Here is a 14,026-nt window from a genome sequence, read left to right on the forward strand (position 1 = left end):
AACACGTAACCACTATACTAGCAAAGAGTTGCTCTAGGATAAAGATGGGGTTGGACCCAATATGTGTTATCTGAGGAACTCAATGACGGCTTCATATCTGCTTGTGAACGGTGGGTCAGGCTTAACTAAGGAGTGGGGCAATATGTGTTATTTGAGCTCACATAACTTAGAGATCAAGTCGCTACAGTATGCCTAAAGAAGTATCTGAACAAAGAGTTGTCTATGCATCGATGTACATGTCATCAATAAAACTATTAAGTGAGGTGTATGGTATGGGTGGGACCACAGCACCCACTAGAAATCTTACATTGGTTGCATCAGATTTTCTCTTTCCATCCGGAGAGTGTTGGAATTCGAAAAAATAGTGGGAGTCTATTTGTATCTAAAAATCTCTAAAATAAATATAAATTTAAGTACAAATATCTAACTAAAATCTTTAGCTACTCTCGTAAATAAACAATATCAGCCTCTAACCCTCTAACTCGCATCCTTGAAACCAACCATCTGACTGACATAAATTTTAAAAACTGGCTCAGAAACCTCAAGATAGTTCTGACATCCGAGAAGATTGGATATGAACTCAATCAGAATGCTCCAGCTTTACCAATCTGTCCTACGACAGAGCAAAGAGCTGCTCTGGATAAGTGGATAAATGATGACCTTAGAATGAAGTGCTATGTGCTGGCTTCCATGTCAAATGACTTGCAGAGCCAGCTGAGCACATGCCCACTGTCCATGCCATGATCTCTCACCTACAAGAGTTGTTCAGTGAGTAGAGTCAAACTGCATGCTTCAAATTGTTCAAGCGGTTGTTCAATATAAAGATGCACGATGGACAGTCAGTTCACGATCATTGTATGACAATGATCAAAGATCTTGAGGAGCTTGAGAAGCTCGAGCTTACTATACAGAAAAAAATAAAGGTGGATTTGATCCTTCAATCTCTGACTAGTTTATTTGGATAGTTTATCATAAACTATTATATGAACAAATTGGACTGTAACTTATCCAAATTAGTCAATATGCTGGTCACTGCTAAGGATATCTTGAAAAATTCAAGGAGCTTTGTTCTTACTATTGAGCGGGCACCTTCTAAGAGAAAGTCTCCAGAAAAGAAAAAGAATAAGCCTACGAAAAAGCAAAAGAAGGAGAGAAAATCTAAGAAGGACACTCTGAAAAAAGTTGTAGAGTAGGAAAAGTGTTTTCACTACAACTCTGACGGTCATTGGAGGAGAAACTATCTCTCTGACCTAGAGAGTCTGAAGATAAAAAAAGGGTGAACAACGTTCTGAAGGTATGCTCATAGTAGAATCTAACCTAACAGTTTTTTCTACTTCTAGTTGGGTATTGTACTTCAGTTCTAGTGCTCATATATGTACTTCAATGCAGGATCTAATAGAAAGTAAGAGATTGAGGTAAGGTGACATGATCCCTTGGATCGATAATGGAGCAAAGATTATTGTAGAATTCGTTGGAACCTATCCTTTTTGATTATCGTCAAGCTTTAAATTTGATTTAAAAGATCGTTATTTTGTTTCTGTAACTAATCGAAATTTGATTTCAGTTTCTATACTAGCACAGGATGGATTTATTTTTTAATTTAATAAAGATTATTATTCTATTTATTTATCAAATAAATTGATTACATCTAATCTTTTGATTGATAGTCTTTATCACTTGCATGTTGATACTAATGTAAACTTAAATAAGTAAGTAGTGAGTGTCGTAAGTTCAAAGAGACCTAAAGATGAGTTTAACCATAAGTACTTGTGGCACCATAGGCTTGGTCATATTGGAGAGGACAGGATAAATAGACTGAAAAAGGATGGGATCCTAAACTTGGTTAAATCTGAGTCAATTTCAACCTATGAATCATGCCTTCAAGAAAAAATAGCTAGGTTATTCTTTGTGGGATAAGAGAAAATGATCACTGAGTTACTAGCCCTGGTACACACCAACTTATGTGGCCCATTTGATGTGCAGGCCAGGGGTGATTATAGCTACTTTATTATCTTTACTGATGATCTGTCATAGTATGGATATGTGTTTCTTATAAATACAAGTCTGAAGTCTTTAAAAGATTTAGAGAATTCAAGCATGAGGTAGAAAAGTAAACAGATAAACCCATCAAAGTCCTTCAATCTGATCGAGGAGGGGATTACCTAAGTGCTAAATTTCTAGAATATCTTAAGGAGAATGGTATAGTCTCTCAATAGACTTCTTTTGGCACACCTCAACTCAATGGGATATCCAAAAAGAGAAATAGGATCCTATTAGATATGGTCTGATCCATGATGAGCTTCATTGATTGATCCATATTTCTTTGAGGACATGCCTTACTTATTGTGATGCATATTTTACATAAAATTCTTTCAAAATCTGTTCCTACTACAACATATGAGATATGGTATGGTAAGAAGCTGAGTCTGAGTTACTTTAAGACTTAGGGATGTCCAACCTATGTCAAGAGATAGAAAGCTGACAAATTGAAGGATAGATATGTTGTAGCTCGATTTATAGGATATCTCAAGGAATCTGTAGGATACTACTTTTACTTTCTATATGATCACAATGTGATTGTGAGTCACAATGCCACATTTCTAAAAAAATAATTTTTCTAGTATGGTGGTAGTGGAAGGTTAGTTAAGCTCGATGAGAATATCTCTAAAGAGCAACGAGCTATAGATTCTCAAGAATCTATCTATAATGAGCCAGTAGTTAATATTCCACCTCCACCTCATAGATCAGATAGAATTCCTATCCTCCTAAAAGATATATAGGTATGCTGAAAGAAGATGTAGAGAAAGCATTCTTTGTGGGAGATGGAGATCATGATGATGATCCTAGTACTTTTGACGAGACAATGTCTGACAATGATTTCAAGAAATGATTAGATACGATGAAGTCAGAAATTGATTCAATGCACTCGAATTAGGTATAGACCTTAGTGGATCCATCTGAGAAAATTATTTTCATTGGGTGTAAATGGATCTACAAAAAAAAAAATAGATACCGATGGTAAGATAGAGACCTATAAGATAAAACTGGTGACAAAGGATTATAGTCAATACGAAGGTATTGACTATCATGACATATTTTCACCTGTAGCTATGCTGAAATCTATCCACATATTACTTGCTGTTGCAGCTTACTGTAATTATGAAATCTGACAGATGGATATAAAAACTACTTTTGTGAATGGATATCTTGAGAAAGATATCTATATGGAGCAACCTTTGGATTTCACGTCTGGTGATAGTGATCATCGAATCTGCAAGTTGTAAAGATTCATCTATGGACTAAAGCAGGCTTCTCAGAACTAGAATCTTCATTTTGAATATACGATCAAATTGTTTGGTTTCATCAAAAATGAAGAGGAACTTTGTGTTTATAAAAAGATTAATGGGAGTGCTTGTCTTCCTCATACTGTACGTGGATGATATCCTCCTTATTGAAAATGATATTTTCATGTTGACCTCAGTTAGAGCTTGGTTGTCTAAGAAATTTTTCATGAAAGACCTAGAGAAAGTATCCTATATCCTTGAGATAAAAGTCTATAAAGATAGATCTAGAAGGATGCTTGGCCTATCACAAAATCTATACATAGAGAAAGTGCTGAAGCAATTCAGCCTGAAAAACTCCAAAAGAGGTTTACTACCCCTTAAGTGTGGTATTTGACTCTCCAAGATGATGTGTCCTACCACTTTCGAAGAAATCGAGCACATGAGTAGGATCCCTTGTGCTTCGATAATAGAAAGTCTCATATACATCATGCTATATATTCGATCTGATATTATCCTTGCTGTGAGTGTCATGAGTAGATATCAATCGAATCTAGGATAGAAGCACTGGATAGCTATAAAGAATAGTCTTAAGTACTTACGAAGGATTAAGAATTTATTCTTGATCTTTGGAGGAGCATCTGAATTATGGATTGAGGGTTATACATATTCAGACTTCATATCAGATCCTGATGATAGAAAGTCCAGATCGAGGTATGTGTTCGTTTGCAATGGTGGTGCATTCAGCTGGAAGTGTTTTAAGTAAAACATTATCACAAATTCGATCACAGAGGCTGAGTATGTTGTCGCTTCGGATGCTGCAAAAGAAGACTTTTGGTTCAAAAAATTTATCAAAAAACTTTGTACAATGATATCGGATGCCACACCACTATGTTGTGATAACAATGGAGCCATAGCACTTGCTAAGGAGCTCTGATCTCATCAAAAATTAAGGTACATTGAATGATGGTTTCGTATCATACGCAACTACCTCAAGAAGTAATATATTGAGATGTGAAGAGTAGACTCTACGGATAACGTCACAGACCCACTGATAAAGTAATTAAGCCAGTCTAAAATGGAAGCTCACCTTGAGAAGATGGGGCTTAGATTAATGACCAATTGACTTTAGTCTAAGTGGGAGATTGTTAGATATATGTCATAAAAGTCAATTATTGCTGGCACATTGTTCATTCTATAACACAAATTTGTATCTTAAACTATTAATTTAATCAATAAAAGATAAATTTTTTTTACCATTCAAGTGTTATGTGTCCTTGAATCATCCTTAAAATTGATGTTACGAAACATATTCTCAAGTGTTGAGAATTAGAACCATGTATGATCGATTCTTAAATTACTTTCGATCATAGGATAGTCATAGAGATGGTGATCGATCCAAATAGATCGACGTATGATTTGCTTCTTTCGAGGTAGATGAGTCTCTAGTCTATAGTGTAAAAATATTGAGTGACAAGTATGGATAGTTGTTAGAGGATAAGTACTGAGTATGATCATATGAAAGATTACATGGATTTCTATCCAATTATCAGTGATCATCTTGATACTGTAGTTGTGTGACTGATCCTTTGACCTGCAGTGTCACAATTGCTCACAGTAAGACTGCTATAATTTAACTATATGTAAGTATTGATTCGATTATGAGTCATTGTAGTGGATGTTAGCTTCAGTTGGTTGAGCTGTGAGAGTAACATGTGCATCTAGATGGGATTAATCGATCTTGATAGAGAGAAGTAGTCCTATGAGATTTGAGAAGCTGAGTCTACAAGTCTATAGCTATAGTAATATAATTGATGAAAAAGAGTTTTCATTTGAAATTACTATTAGACTTGAGCTGATCGGATCTATCATATGATTGATGTTGAGATTTGATGATTTATCCATGACGTACCATCTAGTCGAGGCTCACGATAGAGGAACTGTATCATACATTAACTATACCTAGATATTTTATTTTAATTTTATTAGATTGTCACTACATATTGCTAGATATCACTAGTAGATTATGAGAGCTCAATAAGATCATTTTGGAATAATGATCCTTATCGAGTTAGAGTAGAATTATTCTGACCCACTTAAAGAAGTTTCAGTGATATCTATGATAGAAATCATGGTATGTCTTACTATCTGACAGAATTGAATCTATGAGGTCACACATAAAGAGAGAAGATCTGGATTAGTTATGATGGGGCTTATGAAGCACCAATTAATATAGATTTAGAGAAATCTTATTGAGTTCATGTTAATCTTGCTAGCACTTGGGTGAACCAAATTCCTCTTGTAGTTAGTTTGCTTATATAATAAGCATTAGCTAATTTCTACACTTAATTTGAATCTAATTGAATTTGATTCAATGGGCTCCAATGATTGGATGCTTAATTTATGGCTTGGATTAAATCAAGAAAGAGTTTGTTGATTTTATTCATCTTGATTTGATCAAAAACCCTTAAAGTGAATTTATGAAACCATGTGGGCTGATTTGAGAACCTTTAATTAGATCCCATATGATGGGACATCTAGCATTGGGTGTGGGCATGGGTGGATTATCGGTGGCATCCCATTTACTTGGTCCAACTATATTATGGCTAGAACTTCTAATATGATTAGGAGGAGGGATCCTAATTTGATTAGGACATTCTTATGTTGTCTATTCAAAGGACCCTGGCCTTATCTCTCTTATAATCTCATAATCTTCCATCCTTGCCACCACCTATTATTGTGCCCACACCTCCTCTCATCTCTCTCTCTCTAGCCCATGCCCTCTCTCTCTCTCTAGGCATCCCTCTTGGAGCTATAAGAGAAGTGGGCGGCATCCCTCTTTGGTGTCAAAGAGTTGGCGCCAAGTTGTTACTAATTTCATCCTCTTCCTCTTAAATTATTAGGAGTTAGTTACAACTACTTCTTATTTATTGTTCTTCTTGATTAGTTGAGGGATCAAGAAAGGTTCTTGGCTTCTTCAAAAATCAAAAAAAGAAAGATCAAAAAGGGTTCAAGAGTTGATCCCTATCCAGTCTTGGTTCAAGTCTATTCAGGCCTTCAGTTCAAGCAAGCAGGAGTTAAGAAGATCTATTCTAAGTCAGCCCTCTGGATACCCGTAGAGGCAGGATGCTTGTACTGCTGATTCAGAGCCTGCTCAACTCCAAATCAAGGGATTGAATTGGATTAAATCCCAATTACAGATTTGAGGCAAAAAGAAAAGCGATTCAGGTATATAAATTAATTACAGATTTTTTTCATTCATTCTAAAATTAATTTATGTTAATTTCAGTATATGAACTAGATCTATAGATGCTTTCATATGATTAATGCATGCTTAGATTAAAAATATTTTAATCTAATTTTTTCACTATATTTTGCATTAAAAAAATTTTTGAAATCTACATACACTAGCACCTATAAAAAATTCAATAGCTTTATCTTTTTATCATCAGGTACCTCTTTGTATTCAAAAATGTGGTTGATCTGATCCAACCAATTAAGGAATACCTCCATTTGTAGACTACATGAATATTAAGATAACTCTACTTTGATAGAGTCGAACCAACGGGGTGATTTCTCAAACAATTCTCCCCGACCCTCTCATTGGCATGTGGGAAGACCCCGATGAAAAAGATTTTCTAAATCTAAAAACTTTTCTTTCGATCTATGATCATCATATTTCATCTTGAATCTCGTATTTCGAGTTTCTAACTACGTAAGACATACAGTCAGATCCATCACTTATCTTCTCAAATCTTTGCACTCCAACATCAGGTCCCATTCCCGTGGCATGACTTCTTCATGGGCTGCTGCTTGATTTGCAGGTTAGTTCTTCTTACGACCACCACCCACCATCTGAATTGTAGAAAAAAATTAATACTCACAGATCTAAAAGGGCTCTAATACCAACTAACTCAGCCTATAGTAGAATGATTATTGGGAAAGAATGATGGAAGATGCACAAAATAAAGAAAGATGAAGAAAAGAAGAAGAAACTCTATTCTCATGAGTTTTAATTCAATAATCTCCAAAATAAACTATTATAGTAATAGCCAAGGATCTTATTTATAATACAAAAATTCTAACACAACTAAAAAAATTAAAAACAAATAAAATACTAAACAAATCAAAATACAGACTCCATGTCGAACTAGGACTCTTGCGCACTCTCATAGGTTTATCATATGATTGAATTAGGCTTTGAAATTTATAGTGGTGGCAAAGCATCAGCCTTATAGAACTCAAAAAGAGCTTTTCAGAATGAGATCAACTGAGGTATTCTGACATCAGATGATAAAGTTATGATCCTTTTACTTGTTAGATACATGTCCTAGAAGCTAATATAGTTGACACATTGTAATAAATCTAGAGCATAATTTTATACTTAAAATATTAATTTGATCAATAAAAGGGTAAGTTTTATTTTCATTCAAGTATGATGTATCCTTGAATCATCTATGAAATTAACATCTTCGATACATATTCTCAAAGAGTTGAGAATTAAAGAGATGTATAATTAATTTCTAAATACTTTCAATCATAGTATCATCATGAGGATGGTGATCAATCTGGATAGATTGATCCACAGATCACTTCCTTCGGAGTAGATGAGTCTTTGATTTATAGTGTAGAGATACTAAGCGATAAGTGTAGGTAGTTATTAGAGAATAACTAGTATTGAGCATGATCATACGAGAGATCATTTGGATTTTTAATCAATCATCAGTGATCATCTCGATGTTGTATTTGTGTGAATAGTCTTTTGATCTGTGATGGTATGATTGCTCGCAGTGAGGCTGCTGGAGTTTGACTGATATATAAATATGGCATTGATGAGATCTTGTAGTGGATGTTGGCAACAATTGATCTACTGTAGGAGTAGGATGCACATCTAAATGGAATATATTGATCTTAATAAAGAGGAGTAGTCCTATAGATTTTGAAATGCTAAGTCCAAGAGTCTGTGGCCATAGCAATATGATTGATGGAAAAAAAATTTTATGATGATCACAATTAGACTTAAGCTAATCGAATCTATCATGTAACTGATGATGATTTTTGATGATTTATCCATGACCTGCCATCTAGTCAGGACTCATGATAGAAGAATTGAATCACATGTAAACTACACCTTGAGATTCTTTTTTGATTATACTAGGTTGTCACTACATACTGCTAGGTGTCATTAGTGGATTGTGAGAGCTCATTAGGATTGCTTAGGATCGATAACCTTGATGAGTTAGAGTGAAATCATTCCGATCCATTGAAAAGAGTTTCGATGATAGTATGATAGAGATCACGGTATATCTCACTATCAGATAGAATTAAACCTATGAGGTCACACAATAAAGAGATTAGATCTGGAATAAGTAATTGGACTTATGAAATCTCAATTGAGTTTAGAGAAATCTTATTGGGTTCAGGATAACCTTGCTAGCATATAGTTGAACTTAATTTTCTCTTCACACTTGAATTACTTATTTGATAAGATTAATTTAAGTTAATTACCTATTAATAACTTTAATAAATTAGATTCATTAGGCTCTAATTATTGGATGCCTAAGATTTTGGATCATATGTATTAAGGGTTCAGACCCTTAATCAAATTTCTTGATTGTTTGCATTGGGGCGCCTCTTGATTTAATCAAGTTGGACGTGCCCACATGATAAAGGGCATGTGGGACTAACAAGGGGCATCCCCTAAGCCCCATGTGGCATGTGAGAAAGTGGGTAAAAAGGCTCCAATATTTGGCATCTCATGGATCTCCTAAAGGGGGTCAAATATCTAAGGCTACAAGGATTCTTAATTCAAGTAGAACTTGTATTAAGGGGCTATTTGATTTTGAATAGAATTTAAATCTTTTGTCTATTTAAAGAAGCCTTCTCTAAGACTCTAAGCATCAGATTTCTAGCAGCCTCATGCCTCCTAAAAGTCCCCCCATGCCTCCCTCTCTTCTCCCCTTTAGTTCCAACGCCCAAGGTGGTTGGCCATCCTCCATGTCCAAACCCAAAAGGAGTTTGGACATCCTCTTTGGTGGCTGATTTTCAGATCTTGGTTGGTTCATAATCAAGAGAAGGAAAGCAAGAAAAGAAGAAAGAAAAAAGATCAAGAAAATGATCAAAGAGTTGATCGCAATCCAGATTTCATTCAAATTCACAGAATGATCATTCTTGGAGATCAAAGATCAATACTATAGAGGACTGTTCCAGACTGATTCTAAGTAGATACCCATAGAGGTCAGGTACTTGCATAGCTAAGGAAGAGTCTATCTTCTTCTAGATCAAGATTCGAAGAAAAAAATTATGAAACATATATGTAATTTAATCACATATTTAATTTCAGCATAAAATTCAGTATATGTTTAATTTCAACAAATAAAGTAGATCCTTGTATTTTTTTATTTTATGTATGCATGATTTAGATTAAAAAATATTTCAATCTTCTATTTCACTATGTTATTTAGAAAAAAAAATTGAAAACACATGCATGCCCCTACATGAAATTTCAATAGTAATATCAGAGCCATATATTTTATATGTATGAAATTGACGTATATATTTTGAAAAGAGTTTCAAAATATAATTTTTTTTGATACACGAGATATATAGATAATTATTTTAAATTAAAAATTTATTTTAGATTTAATTTTTAATTTATATATTTGATATATGAAGGCATGCATAGATCTAAAATTTATTCTAGATAGGATTCTAGTTTATGTATATGTGATATATAGATGCATGCATAAATTTAAAAATTATATTAACCTTATCTATAATTCATATATTAGATGTATGATTGCATATTTAGGTCTAAAAATTAGTTTCAATATGATTCATGATTTATATATGAGATATATAATATCATATTATTATTTAAATTTTATTTAGATCTGAATTTTACATACATATATAAAATATATATTTGTATGTTAAATCTAAAAATTAGTTTCATGATTTAAAATTTATTTTTTATATAAAAAAAATTAGATCTAAAATTTAATTTTAGAATCTAAATTTTTTGTTTGTACATGAGGGTTTTGATCATGGATAAATCAAAAATTAGGTCATGTAATTAGATTGCATCTAAAATTTTTAATTTAAAAATAATAGATCTAATTTGATTAAGTAATTAATTAAACTGAGTTAAATATTAATTCAAATTAGATTAATTAAGTTTTAAGATCATACAATTATTGTTGATCCAATCAATTAAATCTCATATATAGAATTGATTAATCTAAAGATCTAATTTGGCTCGATAGCTTCAGTCTAATTTACTTAAGCTAATCTATTTAGACTAATTAACTTATTAGTGTCTAAGATAAGTGATTGAGAGGTGGTTATTTAATTAGTTTATTTTGCTAACCTGACCAAGTTATTGGTGTCTAAAGAAAGCCATGAGGGGACCCCCACCAATCTCTATTTACCTGACCAATTTGAAAGATTGAGTCTTGAATAAAGTTGTTTGGCAGTTTGGTTTAGCCCATACCAATTTGATCGATTATATGATGACTAATTAGATGAGATCTAAATCTAAACCTCTCCATAAATATTAAGTCCATAGATCTTCCACGATCGTAGATATACGGATGTGGTACTGGTGTTGATTATTCTCGACTGATCACAGTGATTCAGTTGCATCAAAAATACGTAACCACTCTATTAGAAAAGAGTTGCTTCAGAATAAGGATGGGGTTAGGCCCAATAACTGTTAAGTGAGGATCTCAATGATAGATTTGCACCTGCTTGTGAACGATAGGTCGGATTTAACTAAGAAGTATAATTAATAACTGTTAGGTGAGCCCACATAACTTAGAGATCAAGTCACTGCAATATGCTTAGAAAAATATCTGAGCAAAGAGGTATCCACATCCATACATCGATGTGCGTGTTATCAATAACTGTTAGGTAATGTGCATAGCATCGATGGGACCGCAGCATCCATTAGAAATTCAGTTATCGTATTAAGATTTTCGCTTCCCATCCAAGGAGTGTAGGGATTCAAAAAAATAGTGAAAGTCATTGTTTGCTTCTTAAAGTCTTTAGAGTAAATATAAATTTAAAATATAAAAATCTGACTTGAATCTCTACTCTCACAATTAAATCATGTCAGCTTCAAATCCTCTAGCCCGCATCCTTGAATCCAATCATTTGATCAAAATCAATTTTAAAGACTGATTAAAAAACCTCAGGATTATCCTGACTTCTAAAAAATTATGTCACATACTCGATCAAAAACTTTTAGTATTACCAAACTGTCCTATTGCTGAGCAAAGAATAGCATATAAAAAGTGGACGAATGAAAACAGTCGAGTTAAGTCCTATGTACTAGCTTCCATGTGAAATGAGTTACAGAGCCAGCATGAGTATATACCCATTGTCAGGGCTATGATCACTTACCTACAAGAGTTGTATGGTGAGCAGAGCCGCACAACATACTTTGAAGTATTCAAAAGACTCTTCAATCTAAAGATACGTGAAGGGTAGTCAGTCCATGGGCACTATATGACAGTGATCAAAGATATTGAGGAGTTTAAGAAGCTCGGGTTTAATATGCAAAAAAATTACAGATAAATTTGATCTTTCAATCTCTTACAAATTCATATAGTTAATTTATTATAAATTTTTATATGAACAAACTGAATTGCACTATACCCAAACTGGTCAACATGTTGGTCATTACTGAAGGAACCTTGAAGAGTTCAAAGGGTACTGTTCTCACTGTAGAGCGAACTTCTTCATCCAAGAGAAAGTCTGGTTGGAAGAAGAAGAGTAAACCCGTGAAGAAGTGGAAGAAATAGAGCAAGCCAAAAAAGAACATTTCAAAGAAGGCTAAAGCAAAGGAAAAGTATTTCTACTATGATGCTAAAGGCCATTGGAGGAGGAACTGTCCACTCTACCTGGAGAGTCTGAAGATCAAGAAGGGTGACAAACCTTCAAAAGATATGCTCATAATTGAATCTTATCTTACGATTTCTTCTACTTCTAGTTGGATATTGGACTCTGATTTGAGTACTCATATAAGTATTTTAATACAGGATCTAATAGAAAATAAAAGATTGAGAGAAGGTGACATCATCCTTCGGGTTGGCAATGGAGCAAAAGTTACTACACAAGTCATTGATATATATCCTCTTCGATTATCGTCTGAATTTAGATTAGATTTAAATGACTATTATTTTATTCCTGTAACTAGTTGGAATTTGATTTTCGTGTCTATGCTAGCACATGATGGTTTTAATTTTAATTTTAATAAAATTTTTATTTTATTTATTTATAAAATAAATTGACAGTATTTATTACTTGCATATTGATGTAAATGTAAATTTAAATGAGTAAGTAGTGAGTGCCATAGGTCAAAAGAGACTCAAAGATGAAGTTAACCAAAAATACTTATGGCATCATAGACTAGGTCATATTGGAGAGGACAAGATAAACAAACTGAAAAAGGATAGAATCTTTGGCTCTTTTAATTCAGAATTATACCCAGCTTGTGAATCTTACCTTCAAAAAAAAATAGCTAAGTTATCCTTTACGGGATATGGAAAAGGGCACTGAGTTACTTGTCCTGGTACACACTGACGTGTGTGAGCTATTTGATGTATAGGATAGAGGTGGTTATATCTACTTCATCATTTTTATTGATAATTTATTATGATACAAATATATGTATCTGATGAAATACAAGTTTGAAGTTTTTGAAAAGTTTAAGAAATTCAGAAATGAAGTAAAAAAATAAACAGATAAATCTATTAAGATTCTTCGATTTGATCGAGGTGGTAAATACTTTAGTCGAAAAGTTTTAGAATATCTTAAGGATAACAGCATAGTCTCTCAATGGACTCCTCCTGTAACATCTCCACTCAATGAGATATCCGAAAGGAGGAATAGAATCCTATTAAATATGATCAGGTCTATGATGAGCTTCACTGATTTATCCTTAAATCTTTGGGGACATGATTTATTAACTGCAGTTCACTTATTAAATAAGATTCTATCTGTTGGGTATAAAATACCCACAACCGAAGTCCTCAACAGAATCAACGATTCTGCCCACGATGCCGACCTCAAAAGAAGACTCCGCCTGGACTCCTACGGGAGCCGGGCTCCGTCCTCAACATCAACTGCTGGTAAGCCCCGTCCGGACTCCTACGAGAGCCGGACTTCGCCTTTAACTTTAATTGCAGGAAGACTCCGCCCGGACTCCTACGGGAGCCGGGCTTCATCCTCGACACCAACGGCTGCAGACAGACTTCGTCCGGACTCCTATGGGAGCCGGACTCCGCTGACAACTTCGACCTCAAGTAGACTCCGCCCGGACTCCTACGGGAGCCGGGCTCCATCCTCAACATCAACTGCTGGTAAGCCCCGTCCGGACTCCTACGGGAGCCGGACTTCGCCTTTAACTTTAATTGCAGGAAGACTCTGCCCGGACTCCTACGGGAGTCGGGCTTCGTCCTTGACGCCAACGGCTGCAGATAGACTTCGTCCGGACTCCTACGAGAGCCGAACTCCGCCGACAACTTCGACCTCAAGTAGACTCCGCCCGGACTCCTACGGGAGCCGGGCTCAATCCTCAACATCAACTGCTGGTAAGCTCCGTCCGGACTCCTACGGGAGCCGGATTTCGCCTTTAACTTTAATTGCAGGAAGACTCCGCCCGGACTCCTACGGGAGCCGGGCTTCATCCTCGACGCCAACGGCTGCAGACAGACTTCGTCCGGACTCCTACGGGAGCCGGA

Source organism: Elaeis guineensis, chromosome 5, assembly GCF_000442705.2.
Source record: "Elaeis guineensis isolate ETL-2024a chromosome 5, EG11, whole genome shotgun sequence".
In the NCBI taxonomy this organism is placed as follows: domain Eukaryota; kingdom Viridiplantae; phylum Streptophyta; class Magnoliopsida; order Arecales; family Arecaceae; genus Elaeis; species Elaeis guineensis.